This window comes from Balaenoptera ricei, chromosome 2 (genome assembly GCF_028023285.1).
Source record: "Balaenoptera ricei isolate mBalRic1 chromosome 2, mBalRic1.hap2, whole genome shotgun sequence".
NCBI classification, from domain to species: Eukaryota; Metazoa; Chordata; class Mammalia; order Artiodactyla; family Balaenopteridae; genus Balaenoptera; species Balaenoptera ricei.
The window spans coordinates 184027591-184045877 of NC_082640.1; the positions used below are offsets into that span (position 1 = coordinate 184027591).

At 34.6% G+C, this 18287-nt stretch overlaps 11 non-coding genes and 1 pseudogene across 11 annotated transcripts; all 12 read left to right on the forward strand.

Annotated features, from left to right (window-relative positions):
- The first annotated feature begins 29 nt into the window (after positions 1 to 29).
- Positions 30 to 104, forward strand: LOC132361366 (small nucleolar RNA SNORD113/SNORD114 family). Its single transcript, XR_009501667.1, has one exon. It is a non-coding gene; the product is annotated as a small nucleolar RNA SNORD113/SNORD114 family (small nucleolar RNA).
- A 652-nt stretch (positions 105 to 756) lies between these two features.
- Positions 757 to 829, forward strand: LOC132361398 (small nucleolar RNA SNORD113/SNORD114 family). Its single transcript, XR_009501695.1, has one exon. It is a non-coding gene; the product is annotated as a small nucleolar RNA SNORD113/SNORD114 family (small nucleolar RNA).
- Positions 830 to 1749: 920 nt separating this feature from the next.
- LOC132361380 (small nucleolar RNA SNORD113/SNORD114 family) lies at positions 1750 to 1824 on the forward strand. The gene has a single exon (XR_009501680.1). It is a non-coding gene; the product is annotated as a small nucleolar RNA SNORD113/SNORD114 family (small nucleolar RNA).
- Positions 1825 to 2705: 881 nt separating this feature from the next.
- Positions 2706 to 2780, forward strand: LOC132361394 (small nucleolar RNA SNORD113/SNORD114 family). Its single transcript, XR_009501691.1, has one exon. It is a non-coding gene; the product is annotated as a small nucleolar RNA SNORD113/SNORD114 family (small nucleolar RNA).
- Positions 2781 to 4352: 1572 nt separating this feature from the next.
- LOC132361391 (small nucleolar RNA SNORD113/SNORD114 family) lies at positions 4353 to 4425 on the forward strand. Its single transcript, XR_009501688.1, has one exon. It is a non-coding gene; the product is annotated as a small nucleolar RNA SNORD113/SNORD114 family (small nucleolar RNA).
- Positions 4426 to 5312: 887 nt separating this feature from the next.
- On the forward strand, positions 5313 to 5387 carry LOC132361413 (small nucleolar RNA SNORD113/SNORD114 family). Its single transcript, XR_009501706.1, has one exon. It is a non-coding gene; the product is annotated as a small nucleolar RNA SNORD113/SNORD114 family (small nucleolar RNA).
- A 733-nt stretch (positions 5388 to 6120) lies between these two features.
- Positions 6121 to 6195, forward strand: LOC132361370 (small nucleolar RNA SNORD113/SNORD114 family). The gene has a single exon (XR_009501671.1). It is a non-coding gene; the product is annotated as a small nucleolar RNA SNORD113/SNORD114 family (small nucleolar RNA).
- Positions 6196 to 6636: 441 nt separating this feature from the next.
- Positions 6637 to 6711, forward strand: LOC132361383 (small nucleolar RNA SNORD113/SNORD114 family). Its single transcript, XR_009501682.1, has one exon. It is a non-coding gene; the product is annotated as a small nucleolar RNA SNORD113/SNORD114 family (small nucleolar RNA).
- Positions 6712 to 7627: 916 nt separating this feature from the next.
- Positions 7628 to 7703, forward strand: LOC132361386 (small nucleolar RNA SNORD113/SNORD114 family; annotated as a pseudogene).
- Positions 7704 to 8563: 860 nt separating this feature from the next.
- LOC132361395 (small nucleolar RNA SNORD113/SNORD114 family) lies at positions 8564 to 8638 on the forward strand. Its single transcript, XR_009501692.1, has one exon. It is a non-coding gene; the product is annotated as a small nucleolar RNA SNORD113/SNORD114 family (small nucleolar RNA).
- Positions 8639 to 9803: 1165 nt separating this feature from the next.
- LOC132361400 (small nucleolar RNA SNORD113/SNORD114 family) lies at positions 9804 to 9878 on the forward strand. Its single transcript, XR_009501696.1, has one exon. It is a non-coding gene; the product is annotated as a small nucleolar RNA SNORD113/SNORD114 family (small nucleolar RNA).
- A 1054-nt stretch (positions 9879 to 10932) lies between these two features.
- LOC132361438 (small nucleolar RNA SNORD113/SNORD114 family) lies at positions 10933 to 11004 on the forward strand. The gene has a single exon (XR_009501726.1). It is a non-coding gene; the product is annotated as a small nucleolar RNA SNORD113/SNORD114 family (small nucleolar RNA).
- The last annotated feature ends 7283 nt before the right edge of the window (positions 11005 to 18287 follow it).

The following is an 18287-nucleotide window of genomic DNA, read 5'->3' on the forward strand; positions in this document are numbered from 1 at the left end:
GATGGGAGTACGAAAAAGAGTCGCAAACCTGGACTAATGATGACATCTGGTGGCGTAGGAGTCATATACGATGAATACTACGTGTCTGGAAGTCTGAGGTCCAACACAAAACAAAATCTAGTCTGTTTCCTCTCTTGCAAATCATCCCTATAAACAAGGATATTGTTCTTCTAATTTTGGATCCATGAATTTCTATGTTATTAATATAAATAGATCAATGATAGAACCAATAAACAAAGTATAACTAAATAAAAACAAGAATGAAGCCTTATCAACCATGAGTATATGTGGTGAGGCAAGAAGTATTATTAATATAAATTGAAGAAACTGATGCATATTAATAAATGGATGGACCAAGGGTGCTTGCTCTTTTTCTAAGGATCATATCATTATATTCATATTTATGCTTATATATGTGTATAAATCATGGAAAATAATAAATACCTTTGTGACTGAGTAAATGAAATGAGGAAAACAAGGTCCAATTTAGAGAAAGTCTCAATGTTTTTCTATCATCTACTCTGCTCTGTACTCCTCAGAATGGACGCATGCTAGTGGATTTGAGCATCTTTCATGGTCACGTGCTCTATAGACCAATGTGAGTAATGCAGTAAGCAAATTCATGTCTTTGAGAGCTTCTTTTTTTCCTCAAATATTCACTGTATTGTTAGAAGTGTGGAATAGAATTAATATTAGTAATAATGAGTTAATCAATGAACTTATGCAGATGAGAATGAAGAAATAGAGGCCCATGTGTGGACCAATGATGATGACTGATATCGTATGAGTCATGGATGATGAATACTACGTGTCTGAAACTCAGGTTCAGTCAAAAAAGAAATATAATCTGTTGCCTCTACTTGGTATTACACCATAGACAAATATTAGGAAAATAAAAGAGCAATTTTGTTGGTTTGTGTTCATGAATTTTGATTTTACTTTAAAAAAAATAGCCCAAAGAAATAAGTATAAGTATAAATAAGTTAAGATGAAGAGGTTGAAGCATATTCACTCTTAATATATGTGGTACGGCAATAAAAACTATTAATATTGATTGAAAATACTGAAGTTCATTAGGAAATGTAAATGGTGCAAATGTCATACTTCTTTGGCTAAGAATGATGTAGACAATGAATAACAGGCAAAGTTCTTATTCTATGGTAGTACCAGGTTTGATAGTGTTCTTTTTTCTAAGAGAAAAATAAGAAATATGACCTGAATTTATTATATTCCTAAATGACTGACCAGATGAAGGTGGAATGTGTGGATCAATAATGAGTATCTCAATGTTGTTATTATTGCTCCTGCTTTGTACGCCTCAGAGTGGATACACTGGAACCGATTTACGTATTTGGCCATGATCAGGACCTCCATGGATGCCCCTGTGTGTAAGAGCATGAAGACCAATGTGACCAACAGATTTCTCTCATGGTTTAGGTGGTTTGTGTAGGATATTCAGTGTAATACTAAAAATTATTAAATATATTCAAAGGTGGCCAAACATGGCTTAATGATTATCATGGAATTGACATGAAACTTTGTGTTGATTAATCGATATTTGCCACAATGAGGATGATTATTGAAATAAGTACATTCCATGAGGCAAAATATTCTATAGGCAGAAGTTAGTATTTAAGATCTTGTCCTTGAGTTTTTTGATTCACAGATATTTATTTTATTATTATTAATGAATTAATAAAGTGATCACTAAACAAATGTAGATGAGAATAAAGAAAAAGAGTCTAAGCTTGGACCATTGACGATGACTGATGGCATATGAGTCGTATACGATGAATACTGTGTGTCTGAAACTCTGAGGTCCAGCAAAAGAAATCTAGTCCATTTCCTCTGTTGGAAGCGTTCCTATAGACAGATGTCAGGAATATATAGGGACCTTGTTTTATTCTTTGTGGTTCACGAGTTTTTAAAAATATTATTATAAAAATGTTACTGGCCTAATAAACAAGTATATAAGTGACTAAAGATGCAGAGCGTTAAGTACTGTTCATTACTTAAATACATAGTAAAGAGAAATAATATTAATATAAGTTAGAACGGATAATTAACGGGTCAAGTGTATTATGCATTTTTGAGTAAGGATGATATAGATAGTGATATGTAATAGTCAATTATTGATCTGAGTCTGTTGCAAGCTTGATGTTTGTTTTATTAAGGAAACAACAAATATTACCATAAATTAATAAATACCTAAATGACTACGTATATGAATGGTGGAAAGTATGGATCAATGGAGAAAATATCAAACTTTTTATCACCTGCTCTGCTTGGTCCTATTCAGAATTGATGCCCCAGCTGATTTCAGCTTCTGCCGTGATCAGGATTGTCCTATTGCCTCTGTATTAGAAAGAGACAAAGGTGAGTAATGGTCAAGTTTGTCATCTCAGATTGGGTCATTTGTTTAAAGGTATTCATTGAATTTTTAAAAGTATTAAATATAATAAAAAAGTTAACTATGGCCCAATGATAAATATGATATGAAACATTATGTTGAGTCATCAGTATTGTGCACCATTGAGGTTGGTTAATAAAGAGAATCAGTCCATGTGTGAAATAGTTCTATAGACAGATGTTGGGAATATTCAAGGATCCTATTCTTGGATTTTGTGAATTATGTGTTTATTTTATTGTTATTAATAAATTAATGATTTACTTGATAAATGAATGAGGAAAAAGACAGCCAAACCTGAACCAATGAAGATAACTGGTGGTGTATGTGTTGTGGATGGTGAATAATATGTGTCTGGAACTTTGAGGTCCAACACAAAACATAATTCATCAAATACCTGTGTTGGAAATGATCTTGTAGACAGATATTAGAAATATACAGAGATCATGTTCTTACCCTGGATTCATTGATTAAATTTATTATTGTTAATGAATGGATGAATGATATTACTACTAAAGAAGTATCAATAAATAGATAAAGGACCATTAAAGAAATAATAAATAAACAGATAAAAAGAGAGTGAAGCATTGTTCAACTGTGAGCATATGTGGTGAGGCAAGAATTACTATTAATAAAAATTGAAAATATTGATGCCTCTTTAGAAATAAATGTATCAAGAGTGTCACCTCTTTGGCTAAGGATCATATAGATTCATAATTAGAGTCAGGGCTTCCCTGGTGGCACAGTGGTTGAGAATCTGCCTGCCAATGCAGGGGACACGGGTTCGAGCCCTGGTCTGGGAAGATCCCACATGCCGCAGAGCAACTGGGCCCGTGAGCCACAATTACTGAGCCTGCGCGTCTGGAGCCTGTGCTCCGCAACAAGAGAGGCCACGACAGTGAGAGGCCTGCGCACCGCGATGAAGAGTGGCCCCCACTTGCCGCAACTAGAGAAAGCCCACGCATAGAAACAAAGACCCAACACAGCCAAAAATAAATAAATAAATAAATAAAATTTAAAAAATAATAATAATAATAATTAGAGTCAATTTTATTTTCTAGGTCAGTCTCAAATTTGAGGTTGTTCCTTTTGTTAAGAGAAAAAAATCTAAATTATGAAAAATTAATAACTACCTAAAGGACTGAACGAATATAATGTGGAAAGGAAAAATCCATTCAGACAAGGTCTCATTTTTATAAATTTATTTTATTTATTTATTTTTGGCTGCGTTGGGTCTTCGTTGCTGTGCGCGGGCTTTCTCTAGTTGCGGCGAGTGGGGGCTACTCTTCATTGCGGTGTGCAGGCTTCTCATTGCGATGGCTTCTCTTGTTGTGGAGCACGGGCTCTAGGTGCATGGGCTTTAGTAGTTGTGGCACATGGGCTCAGTAGTTGTGGCACACGGGCTTAGTTGCTCCGTGGCATGTGGGATCTTCCCAGACTAGGGCTCGAACCCGTGTCCCCTGCATTGGCAGGAGGATTCTTAACCACTGTGCCACCAGGGAAGCCCAGTCTCATTTTTAAAACGTCATCTACTCTGCTTTATATTCCTCAGAATGGACCAGTCGAGCTGATTGGAAAATTCTTTCATGGTCACGTTCTCTGGTTGTCTCCACGTCTTTGGTGTATAGAGACCAATGTGAGTAATAACGTTCATGCCTTCATTCGAAGGTTTTTTTAAAAAGTGTACTTATTGGCCATCCATGGCCAATGATAACTATGGGATTATTCCCAATAGTATTTATTAATCAATTTATGGTATTGTAAGAATAATTAATGAAAGAGAGATATCAATGTGATAAATGATTCTATGGACAGATGTAAAATAGTCAAGGTTCTTATTCTTTGTTTTTATATGAATCATAGGGTTTTTAAAATTAATATCAATGAATAAGAAATTAATTAATGAGCTAACATACAGGAAGATGAGCAAAAAGAGGCTGATATGTGGATCGATGATGACCGCTGGTGGAGTATGAGTCATGGATGATGACTACTTCATTCTGGAATCTGAGGTCCAATCAGAAAGAAATACAGTCTGTTTCCTCTGTTTGAGATCCTATAGACTGATTTGAGGAATCTAAAGGGACTGTTTTCTTAGACTATTTTTGTGAATTTTGATTCTTTTATTATAAATGGATCACTTAAAGAATCAGTGTACAAATATAAAAAAGTGAGGATGCCGAACATGAAGCATATACACTCTTAAGATATGGGGTAAGGCAATAGAAACTGTTAAAATGTGTTGAGAATACTGAATACCATTAAGAAAAATAAGTGGTTCGAGTGCCTTACCTCTTTGGCTCATGCTAATAGAGACGTTCTTATTCTGAGTCCATAGCAAGTCTGATATTATTCATTTTTTAAAGAGGAAATTTGTTAAGGATTATCCCAGATTAACATATTACTAAATGATTGACTAAATGTAAGGTGGAGTGCACAGAACAATGCAGATAATGTCTTGATCTTGTTATATCTGTTTTGCTTTGTACTTCTCAGAAAGAGGACCCTGAACTCAGGAGCTCATGAGAGCATCTCTGTGTAGGAGCATTAAGTCCAGTGTGAGTAATAATCAAAGTTCTTGTCCTGGTTTGGGTGATTTGTTCAGGGTATCCCTGTAATAATTCAAAATGTATTAAATATAAGAAAAAAGACCAACTATGGTCCAGCGATTAAATCGGAAGTGTCTGAAACATTATGTTGATTAATCTGTTTTTACAACAATGATGATTAATGGAAGAGGTATATTCAATTAGGCAATGATTCTAAAGAAAAATGATAGGAATACTGAAGGCTCCTTTCCTTGCATTTTTGTAATTCACATATATTTACTTAATTTTTATTAGTAGACTGATGAATTAATGTATAAACAACTGTAGAGGAGAATGAAGAAAAAGTGGCCCAACCCCAGATCAGTGAGGATGTCTGATGACCTAGGAGTCTTATACGATGAATGCCACATGTCTGGAAGTCTGAGGTCCAACACAAAACAAAATCTAATCTGTTTCCTCTCTCGCAGATGATCCTGTGGATCGATGTTAAGAGTTTACAAGGGTACTGTTCTTGTAATTTTGGACTCATGGATTTATATATTATTAATATAAATCGATCAATGATAGAACCAATAAACAAAATACAAATAAATAAAAATGAGGATTTTGCTTTGTCCACCTATGAATATACGCGAGAGGCAAGAAATACTATTTAATATAAACTGAGGAAACTGATGCATGTTAAGAAATAAATGGACCAACGGTGTTACCTCTTTTCCTAAGGATCAAACAGACACTGACCTTGATAAGTAATACCTAGTTTTATAGGCCTGGGTCTATCTCAGTAGAGGATGTCAATCTTGTTTCCTATGTATATATCTCATATGTACATATATTCAGAAAAATTAATAAATACCTTTGTAAATGAAAAAGTGAAATGATGTAAACAAAGACTGATGGATCTTCTTTTGAAAGATCTAAATTTTTAATCATCCGCCTCATCTTGTACTCCCCAGAATCGACACACTCAAGCTGATTCAAGCATTTTCTGTGGTTTCCTCTGTGTGTTAAGAGCCTAGAGATGAATGTGAGTAAAGGTTAAGTTCTTGTGTTTAAGAAGTTTTTTTTTAAGGGTATTCACTGCACTGTTAAAAGTGTGAAATATAATCCAAAACACCAGTCATAGAAAATGTCCATGAGAATGAAGAAACAGAGGCTCAGGTGTGGACCAATGATGACTGTTGGTGGAGTATGAGCCATGGACGATGACTACTTAGTGTCTGAAACTCTGAGGTCCAATCAGAAACGAAATATAGTCTGTTGCCTCTGTTTGAAGTGATCTTATGGAAAGATGTTAGGATCGTTTTTCTGAGGATCATATTATATTTATATTTATGCTTATATATGTGTATAAATTATGGAAAAGAATAAATACTTTCATGTCTGAGTAAACAAAATGAAGAAAACCAGGACCAATTCAGAGAACGTCTCAAATTTTTTTTTTTTCTGCTCTGCTCTGTACTCCTCAGAATGGACGCATGCTGGAGGGTTTAAGCATCTTGCACGATCCTGTGCTCTATAGACCAATGTGAGTAATACAGTAATTAAATTCATGTCTTTGAGAGCTTTTTTTTTCTCAACTCTTCACTATATTGTAAAAGTGTGAAACATAATATCAGTCACTTAATGAATTAATCAATGAACTATGCCGATGAGAATAAAGAAATAGAGGCCCATATATGGACCAGTGATGATGACTGATATCGTACGAGTCATGGATGGTGAATACTATGTGTCTGAAACTCTGAGGTCCAGTAAAAAAAGAAGTATAATTTGTCACCTCTATTTGACATGCTATTACTGACAAGTATTAGGAAAATAAAAGAACAGTTTTCTTGGTTTGTGTTTATGAGTCTTTGATTTTATTGATACTATAAAAATTAGCCCAAAGAAATAATCAATGTACAAGTGTAAATAAGTTAAGATGAAGAGGCTGAAGCATATTCACTCTTAATATATGTGGTGAGTCAATAAAAACTATTAACATTGATTGAAAATACTGAAGTTCATTAGGAAATGTAAGTGGCTCAAATGTCTGACCTCTTTGGTTGAGAATGATACAGACAGTAAATAACCATCAAAGTTCTTATTCTTGGTCTGTGTCAAGCTTGATGCTGTTTTGTTTAAGAATAAATTAATAAACATGACCCCAATGTACTGTTTTCCTAAGTAAGTGACCATGTGAAAGTTGAAATGTACATGTCAGTGGAGTGTCTCTCAATCCTCTTATCATCTTCTCTGCTTTGTATTCCTCAGAATGGATGCACCTGAATTGGTTAAGCATTGACCATGATCAGGAGCTCTGCTGGTTGTCCTGTGTATAAGTACATGTGGTCCATGTAAGTAATTGTCAAATTCCTCTCCTGGTTTGGGTGTTTGTTTATTCGCTGTGATAATAAAAAATAGCATTAAATGTATTCAAAGAAGGCTAGTCATGGTCTATGGATAAATATAGAATTGACATGAGATGTTATGTTGCTTAATAGGTATTTCCCTCAATGAAGATGATTAATGAAAGAAGAGTATTCAATGAGGCAAATGATTCTATAGATAGATATTAAGGATATTAAGGATCTAGTCCTTGAGTATTTGTGATTCACAGATATTTATTTTATTATTATTGATGAATTGATCAATAAATATAGATGAGAATGAAGAAAGAGTCCAATCGTGGACCGATGATGACAGCTAGTGACGTATGAGTTGTATATGATGAGTACTTGTGTGTCTGAAACTCTGAGGTCCAGCACAAAGAAATCCAGCCCATTCCTTCTGTTTAAAGTGATTCTATAGACAGATGTCAGGAATATACAAAGATATTGTTCTTGATCTTTGTGTCTGTGAATTTTACAAAATCTTATTCTAAAAGAATAAATGGCAGGATAAATAAACAAATGTGTAAGTAAAAATGAAGAGGCTGAAGTATTGTTCATCTTTAAAATGTATAATAAAGAAAATAATACTAATATAAATTGAAATCAATATTAAATGGATCAAGTGTATTACATCTTTGACTAAGGATGGTATAGACAGTGACATGTACAGTTTCTGATCTGAGTTAGTTACAACTTTGATGCTGAATTTGTTAAGAGGAAAATAAATAAATATTACCATTAATCAATAAATACCTAAATGACTATGTATATGGATGGTGGAGACAATGAATCAATGGAGAGAATGTCTCCATCTTTTTATTTTCTTCTCTGCTTGGTACTGTTCAGATTGGCTCCTCCAAGCTGATTAAGATTGTCATGTTGCCTCCGTGTCAGGAAAGAGACAAAGGTGAGTAACGGTCAAAGTTCTTGTCTTGGTTTGGGTTATTTGTTTAAAGGTTTCACTGTATTATTTTAAAAAATAATAAATAAAATAAAAATAAACTATGTCCAAATTTAAAAATCATATGAAATATTATGTTATTTAATCAACATTGAAATTCACTGATCAAAGAGATAAAGTCTACATGGGATATGGCTCTATATACTATGCTTGGGATACGCAAATATCTTGCTCTTGGGTTTTGGAATCATGTATTCATTATATTATTATCAGTGAATTAATTTGATTTCTTTAATACTGATGCAGAAATGAATGAAGAAAAAGAGAAACATATACCAGTGATAACAACTGGTGGCATATGAGTTATAAACAATGAATACTATGTGTCTGGAACTCCGGGGTCCAACACAAAACATAATTAGTTGAATCTCTCTTTTGGAAATGATCCAGTAGACCAGCAGTCCCCAGCATTTTTGGCACCAGGGACCGGTTTCGTGGAAGACAATTTTTCCACGGATGGCGTGGTGGGAGATGGTTCACGCGGCAATGAGAGGGATGGGGAGCGGCAGACGAAGCTTCGCTCGCTCGCCCGCTGCTCACTTCCTGCTGTTAGGCCGGTTCCTAACAGGCCTTGGACCAGTACCGGTCCGCAGTCCGGGGGTTGGAGACCCCTGCTGTAGACAGATGTCAGAAATATATAAATATTGTGTTCTTATTTTGAGTCCATAGATTTAGATTTATTATTACTAATGGATTGACGGTAGAATAAAATAGAAGTAAATAGATAAAGAAGAATGTTAAGCATTGTCCAACTATGAACATACGTGGTGAGGCAAGAAATATTACTAATAAAAATTGAAGAAGACACTGATGCCTCCTAAGAAATAAATGAATCAAGGATGTTACCTCTGTGGCTAAGAATCATGTAGGCTGATAAATAAGAGTCAGTTTTATTTACTGGATCAGTTTCAAGTTTGAGAGTTTCCTTTGTTAAGAGAAAAAAAAATCTATATCATGAAAAATATATAAATACCTAAATGACTGAGTAAATGAACGGTGGAAAGCAGGGATCAATGGAAATAAGGTCTCAATTATCTTTATCATCTGCTCTGCTCTGTAGGCCTCAGAATGGACACACCTGAGCTGATTTAAGCATCTTCCATGGGTACCAGGTCTATGGTTGCACCTGTGTGTTAGGAGCATACAGACCAATGTGAGTAATAGTCAAAATTCTTGTCTTATTTTAGTGTTTTTAAAAAAAGAATATGCACTGTATCATTATGAAGTATTGATGTGAAGTATAATTGCGTAAGGCTAACTATAGCCCAGTGACAAATATGGAATTAATTATATAAATATGGGGTTGATTATATTGATTAATGCATATAGGAAAATCAGAATAATAAATGAGAGAGATATATTGATGTGAGAATGATCCTATATACAGTTTAGGGCTATCAAGGCTCTTCTTGGGTTTCTGTGAATAATAGGGTTTAAAAATTATTATTAGTGAATTAATGAATTAATCAATGGACAATGTACAAACGATTGAAGAAAAGGAGGGACAATACTGGATCGATGATGACTATTGGTGTAGTCATGTATGTCGTGTATGATGAATATGTGTCTGGAACTCTGAGGTCCGATGCAAATGGAAACTAGTCCATTGCCCTGTGTGAAGTGATCCTATAGACAGATGCCATGAATATACAAGAATCTCGTTTTTGGTTTACGTTCATGTATTCTCTATTTTTATAGTCAGATCAATGAAATAATCGATAAATACGTACATAAATAAAGATGAAGTTCATTAAGCATTGTCCAATTATAAAAATATGTAGCAAGACAAGAAATACTATTAATGTATTTTGAAAATACTTCTGTTTATTAGGAAACAAATCATACAAGGTGTTACCTCTGGCTAAAGATTTTATAGGCAGTGTGAAGTAGTTAATAGGCAATGTCCATATTCTGTGTCAGTGGCAAGATCGTTATTGTTTGTTTACTTAGGAGACATTAAGTAAACATTTTCGAAAGTTGCCAATTTCCTAAATAACTCACTAAATGAAAGGTGAAATACAAGGACCAATGTTGATTAGGTCTCAGCCTTTTAAAATCATCTCCTCTGCTCTGTACTCCTCAGAATGGACCCCCTCAAGCTGGCTTAACGATTCTTCCATGATCAAAAGTTCTATGGTTTAGAGCATGGTGACCAATGTGAGTAATAGTCAAAGTTATTGCCTCAGTTTGGGTTGTTTGTTTAAGGGTATTCATTGTATTATTTAAAAATGTGAAATATAATCAGTGAATGCCAACCATGGCCCCCAAATGCAATTAATATGAAACATTATGTTTATTAATCCAAATCAAAACATTGAGGTCAATTAATGGAAGAGATGGTTTGCTGAGGGAAATAATTCTACAGACAGATGTAGGGATTAGTCCATGCTAACCTTGGACTAACAGTAAGTAAAGTTAGACGTGAAAATGAAGCAATTATGATGACTAATCCGTACATTCAACACAAGGCCGATTAACAAAAGAGATCTGGACTTTTCTCTCTGTAGAAAATGATTCTACATACAGATGTTAGGGATATTAAAACTACTTGAAAAATTTATGAGTATATGTTTCTTATTATGAATTAACGATTTATCTCTAAACAAAATTATAATTTAATGAAAAAAAGAGGATGAAGTCTGAAGTAATACTGAGGACTGGTGGCATGTGAGTCAAGGAAGAGCAATGCTTACCTAGAACTCCGAACTCCAAAGCAAAAAGAAATCTAGTCCATTCTTCTGATATAAATGAGCCTATAAAGACTTGTTAAGGATATCCAAGGATCTTATTTTTGGGCTTTTGAGTTTCATAGATATTGATTGCTTATTAAAAGTTAATCAATACAATAATAACTAAACAAATGTATGAATAAATGAAGGAAAAATAGGGCCAAATCTGGAATAACTATAGAGTATGTGATAAACATTATTACCAATCTATTTCTAAGGAACCGAAGTCTATTAAAAATATGTAGAGGCTTTTATATCATGAGACCCAGAGAGAGATGTTTGTAATTGTTGATGTTTATGTTCTGGGTTATCTTTGGGTTGCAGGCATTTTTTTTTTTAAATTAAGAAATGGGAAAAAATAGTTTATATAATTGAACCCCCTTACTACATTAAAGAGGGCTTAACATGAACCAGTGACAAAAATGTGTCATATGACAAGTTATGATCAAGCCCTTGGCTTCAATGTTCTATTGGTAATCACTCCACAGTGTATATATAAATCAAATCTTCATGTTGTACATTTTAAATATATGCAAACTATGTTTGTCAATTACTCCTCAATAAAGTTGGGAATAAAAAGTATATAGTCCCTTGACACTTAATGATAGTGAGGGGCTGGATGCAGTTACTATTAATGAGTGTTATTGAACTGAGTTTGTATACAAGGATACTGATCTTAGTATTATAAATTAATAAATAAGTCAATACCTTAATAAGATCAAAGGGGACAAAGCACCTGGCCAGTGATGAATATGTTCATGAATATGTTCATATGGTGAAACGTGATTCATCAGTTTTACTCCTGTTGTGTCCCTCTTGAGAAAAAAGAATCTTAGCTCTGGCCAGTTTGAATAAGGGGGATTAGACAGATATACACAATAGGCATTTGTCTCTTGGTTTCTGGGAAGTTAAACATTTTGCATTTTGTTTACGACACGAATAGTTTGTCAGATTCTTTCACGCATTAAAGAATGGATGAATGAAAATTAGAGCTATTAATAAATAGCTACCGACAAATAAATTCAAAGAAGACCAAATATGGATATATGCTGAAGATATGCAATGTGGCAAGTTTTATGAAGTCATCGAATTCAGTACAATTTTTTAAAAGTTTGAGGGTTTTACATTCACTTTCACAGCTACTTATTATTCCATATTAGGTTTGCACCACAGTTTATAAACATTCCTCTGTGGAAAATATCTAAGCTGTGAATTGAGTGAAGCAACCCACAGGAAAATGTAAGATATTTACGGTGTCTGGATGTGGAGTGGTTGGTGGGCCCATGGTGGTTCTTTCTTACATCTTTAAAGAATGCAGAAGTTAAATGAAAACAAGTCAAGCACGGATCCATGATGTGAATGGAATGCAGTCTGAATGTGTCTTGTGATTAATTCGTTTCTGCATCACTGAAGTTCATTTCAAAAGGAGATTTGATATATCTGTGGGAATAAGTGTATAGCTAGATTTCAGTAATTTTCAAGCATCTAATTCTGGGGTTTAAATGGATCATGGGGACTTCTTACATTATTCTAAGGGAATAAATTAAAGAATCAATAGACAGATAGATAGATAGATGATAGATAGATAGATAAAGAGAGTAAAGCTGGGTTAATTAAGAAAAAATGTTGTGAGATAGAAATTTTTGTTCATATAATTCTGAAGCACGGCAGTGCATTAAGAAACCAGTAGATCAAGGGTTTTACCTCTCTGGGATAGGTTAATAATAGAGCAGTGTTCTTGAGTGAGAATCAGAATCACCCGGAGGGCTTGTTAAACTACGGATTGCTGGTCCCACTCTCAGCATTTCTGATTCAGTAAAATTAGTGTAGGGTCTGCTAATCTGCATTCCTAACACGTTCCCAAGTTCTGCTAATGCTGCCTATCAGGAAACAACGTTTCGAGAATCATCGATAAAGTCAAATATATGTCATAATAGTTAGTGCTGTTGCTGTGTGTCAGTGGTGAGTTCCAGGTTGCTTATTTTTAAAGAAATAACAAATACATTAATTAATAAATATCTAAAAGTCTAAGTAAACGAAAGGGGAAAAGCATGGTCCAATGGAGAAAATGTCTCATTCTTTTAACATCATCTTTGTACTCTACAAAATGGGTGCACCTGAACTGATTTAAGCATTCTGAAAAGACCAAGATCTGTAGGCTGCCAGTATGTTTAGGAATGTGTATTTAAAATGAGTGTGTGGTTACATACATGAACAAAATCAAACAAGGATAGGCCTGTACTAAGGATGAGGAACCAAAGTATATGCGTAATTTGATGATGATTAATTTGATCACTTGGGATGATTTTAAAAACAGGTTGAGTCCATGTCATTCATTTTATAGCTCTTTAAATTTGTTTTAGGTTTTCCCTACACATTCCTTAATTGATAACGATGTAAGCTATTTTCATTATGAGGACGGAGCACATAGGAGACGTAAGTACTAGTCAGTATTGTAGTGCTGATGGTGGGTTCATGCTATATATAGAAGCAATATACAAATTATATGAAGAAAAGGCCAACCATGGACCGATTCTGGACTATATTTTATGATCAAAACATCTACGAACTACTGAGGTCCATTACAAAAAAATATTAAATTTTTACATTTGTGGGAATGAGCCCATGGATAGATTTCAGTAATATTCAAGGATCGTATTCTCAGTCTTCAGTGCTTTATGGATTTTGATTTTATTAAGTGAATAAATGAAAGAATAAACAGATATGTCAGTGTATAAAGATGAAAAGGGTGAAGCATATCAAACTATGAAAATATGTGGTGAGGTATGAATTACTATTAATATAACTTAGAACCATGAGAGTTCATTAAGTGATAAATGGATCAAGCAGGTTACACTTTGGGGTAAGGATGATATAGATAGTTATATGTATTAGGCTGTCTTCTTGCTTTGAGTCAGTCGTGAGTTTGAGTAGTTTGTTTACTTTAGAGAAAAAGAAGTATATCACACAATAAAATAATAAGTACTTAAATATTAAGAAAATGAAATGAGAAAACCATGTACTAATGGGAAGAATGTCTCAATATTTTATTATCTGCATTGCTTATACTCAGAATGAATGAACTGAACTGATGTAAACCTTTTGCCATGGCTGTGAATTCTGTATTAGGAGCAAAGAGACCAATGTGAGTAATAGTCAAAGCTCTTATCTTGGTGTGGGTGGCTTGTTTAAGAATATTCACTGTTTTGTTAAAAACATGTATTAAGTATAATCTAAGAAGTTAGCCATGGCCCACTATGGGTTTCATATGTCACATACGTCCCTTAATGAATAGGTGCAAACTAAGATTGATTAATGAAAGATATACTTGCTGAGGGAAATTATTCTATGTACAGATGTTAGGGATACTTGAAACTCTTGTTCTTGAGTTTTTGTGATTCATGTAAATTTATTTTATTATTATTAGGCAATTAAAAATTAGAAATCAATGAGTGTGCAAATGAATGAGGAGAAAGAGGGCAAATCCTGGACCGATAAGGGACCGCTGGTGGGGTATGAATCACGGGTGATGGATGATATGTATCTGGCTCTGAGGTACTGTACAGAAAGAGATCTACTCTATGGTCTCTGTTGGAAGTGATCCTCAAGACAGACTAGGAATAAACTAAAGTCTGTTCTTGGACTTTTGTGGTTCATGAATTTTGATGGTATTATTGCGACAAAAAATCAATAACAAAATCTATACAATTACGTAAATAAAGATGAAAGGGTGAAGTACTGTCCCGTTATATGAGACAAGAAATACTATTAATTTAATTTGGAAATATGAGTATCCATTAAGATATAATTGGATCAACGCTATATAAAAGTTAGTTATTAAATTCTGGAAAGTATTTAATTTAATTAATTAATTAATTAATTGACATCTTTATTGGAGTATAATTGCTTTACAATGGTGTGTTAGTTTCTGCTTTATAACAAAGTGAATCAGTTATACATATACATATATCCCCATATCACTTCCCTCTTGCGTCTCCCTCCCTCCCACCCTCCCTATCCCACCCCTCTAGGTGGTCACAAACCACCGAGCTGATCTCCCTGTGCTATGCGGCTGCTTCCCACTAGCTATCTATTTTACATTTGGTACTGTATATATGTCCATGCCACTCTCTTTTTGTACCAGCTTACCCTTCCCCCTCCCCGTATCCTCAAGTCCATTCTCTAGTAGACTTGCATCTTCATTCCCGTCTTGCCCCTAGGTTCTTCATGACCATTTTTTTGTTTGTTTTTAGATTCCATATATATGTGTTAGCATATGGTATTTGTTTTCTCTTTCTGACTTACTTCACTCTGTATGACAGACTCTAGGTCCATTCACCACACTACAAATACCTCAATTTGCTTGGTGGTTTGTGACCACCTAGAGGGGTGGGATAGGGAGGGTGGGAGGGAGGGAGACGCAAGAGGGAAGAGATATGGGAACATATATATATGTATAACTGATTCACTTTGTTATAAAGCAGAAACTAACACACCATGGTAAAGCAATTAGACTCCAATAAAGATGTTAAAAAAACCCCAAATAACTCAATTTTGTTTCTTTTTATGGCTGAGTAATATTCCATTGTATATATGTGCCACATCGTCTTTATCCATTCATCTGTTGATGGATACTTAGGTTGCTTCCATGTCCTGGCTATTGTAAATAGAGCTGCAATGAACATTGTGATACATGACTCTTTTTGAATTATGGTTTTCTCAGGGTATATGCCCAGTAGTGGGATTGCTGGGTCGTGTGGTAGTTCTATTTTTAGTTTTTTAAGGAACCTCCATACTGTTCCATAATGGCTGTATCAATTTACATTCCCACCAACAGTGCAAGAGGGTTCCCTTTTCTCCACACCCTCTCCAGCATTTATTGTTTGTAGATTTTTTGATGATAGCCATTCTGACTGGTGTGAGATGATATCTCATGGTAGTTTTGATTTACATTTCTCTAATGATTAATGATGTTGAGCATTCTTTCATGTGTCTGTTGGCAATCTGTATATCTTCTTTGGAGAAATGTCTATTTAGGTCTTATGCCCATTTTTTGATTGGGTTGTTTGTTTTTTTTGATATTGAGCTGCATGAGCTGCTTGTAAATTTTGGAGATTAATCCTTTGTCAGTTGCTTCATTTGCAAATATTTTCTCCCTTTCTGAGGGTTGTCTTTTCGTCTTGTTTATGGTTTCCTTTGCTGTGCCAAAGCTTTGAAGTTTCATTACATCCCATTTGTTTATTTTGTTTTTATTTCCATTTCTCTAGGAGATGTGTCAAAAAGGATCTTGCTGTGATTTATGTCATAGAGTGTTCTGCCTATGTTTTCCTCTAAGAGTTTGATAGTGTCTGGCCTTACATTTAGGTCTTTAATCCATTTTGAGTTTATTTTTGTGGGTGGTGTTAGGGAGTGTTCTAATTTCATACTTTTACATGTAGTTGTCCAGTTTTCCCAGCACCACTTATTGAAGAGGCTGTCTTTTCTCCATTGTATATTCTTGCCTCCTTTATCAAAGATAAGGTGACCATGTGTGCCTGGGTTTTTCTCTGGGCTTTCTATCCTGTTCCATTGATCTATATTTCTGTTTTTGTGCCAGTACCATACTGTCTTGATTACTGTAGCTTTGTAGTATAGTCTGAAGTCAGGGAGCCTGATTCCTCTAGCTCCGTTTTTCTTTCTCAAGACTGCTTTGGCTATTGGGGGTCTTCTGTGTTTCCATACAAATTGTGAAATATTTTGTTCTAGTTCTGTGAAAAATGCCAGTGGTAGTTTGATAGGGATTGCATTGAATCTGTAGATTGCTTTGGGTAGTAGAGTCATTTTCACAATGTTGATTCTTCCAACCCAAAAACATGGTATATCTCTCCATCTGATTGTACCATCTTTAATTTCTTTCATCAGTGTCTTAAAATTTTCTGCATACAGGTCTTTTGTCTCTTTAGGTAGGTTTATTCCTAGGTATTTTATTCTTTTTGTTGCAATGGTAAATGGGAGTGTTTTCCTAATTTCACTTTCAGATTTTTCATCATTAGTGTATAGGAATGCAAGAGATTTCAGAGCATTAATTTTGTATCCTGCTACTTTACCAAATTCATTGATTAGCTCTAGTAGTTTTAGCATCTTTAGGATTCTCTATGTATAGTATCATGTCATCTGCAAACAGTGACAGTTTTACTTCTTCTTTTCTGATTTGGATTCCTTCTATTTCTTCTCTGAATGCTGTGGCTAAAACTTCCAAAACTATGTTGAATAATAGTGGTGAGAGTGGGCAACCTTGTCTTGTTCCTGATCTTAGTGGAAATGGTTTCAGTTTTTCACCATTGAGGATGATGTTGGCTGTGGGTTTATCATATATGGCCTTTATTATGTTGAGGTAAGTTCCCTCTGTGCCTACTTTCTGGAGGGTTTTTATCATAAATGGGTGTTGAATTTTGTCGAAAGCTTTCTCTGCATCTATTGAGATGATCATATGGTTTTTATTCTTCAGTTTGTTAGTATGGTGTATCACATTGATTGATTTGCATATATTGAAGAATCCTTGCATTCCTGGGATGAACCCCACTTGATAATGGTGTATGATCCTTTTAATGTGCTGTTGGTTTCTGTTTGCTAGTATTTTGTTGAGGATTTTTGCATCTATGTTCATCAGTGATATTGGCCTGTATTTTTCTTTCTTTGTTACATTTTTGTCTGGTTTCGGTATCAGGGTGATGGTGGCCTCATAGAATGAGTTTGGGAGTGTTCCTCCCTCTGCTATATTTTGGAGGAGTTTGAGAAGGATAGGTGTTAGCTCTTCTCTAAATGTTTGATAGAATTCACCTGTGAAGCCAACTGGTCCTGGGCTTTTGTTTGTTGGAAGATTTTTAATCGCAGTTTCAATTTCAGTGCTTGTGATTGGTCTGTTTATATTTTCCATTTCTTCCTGGGTCAGTCTCGGAAGGTTGTGCATTTCTAAGAATTTGTCCATTTCTTTCAGGTTGTCCATTTTATTGGCATGTAGTTGCTTGTAGTAATCTCTCATGATCCTTTTGTTTCTGCAGTGTCAGTTGTTACTTCTCCTTTTTCATTTCTAATTCTATTGATTTGAGTCTTCTCCCTTTTTGTCTTGATGAGTCTGGCTAATGGTTTATCAATTTTGTTTATCTTCTCAAGGAACCAGCTTTTAGTTTTATTGATCTTTGCTATTGTCTCCTTCATTTCTTTTTCATTTATTTCTGCTCTGATATTTATGATTTCTTTCCTTCTGCTAACTTTGGGGTTTTTTTG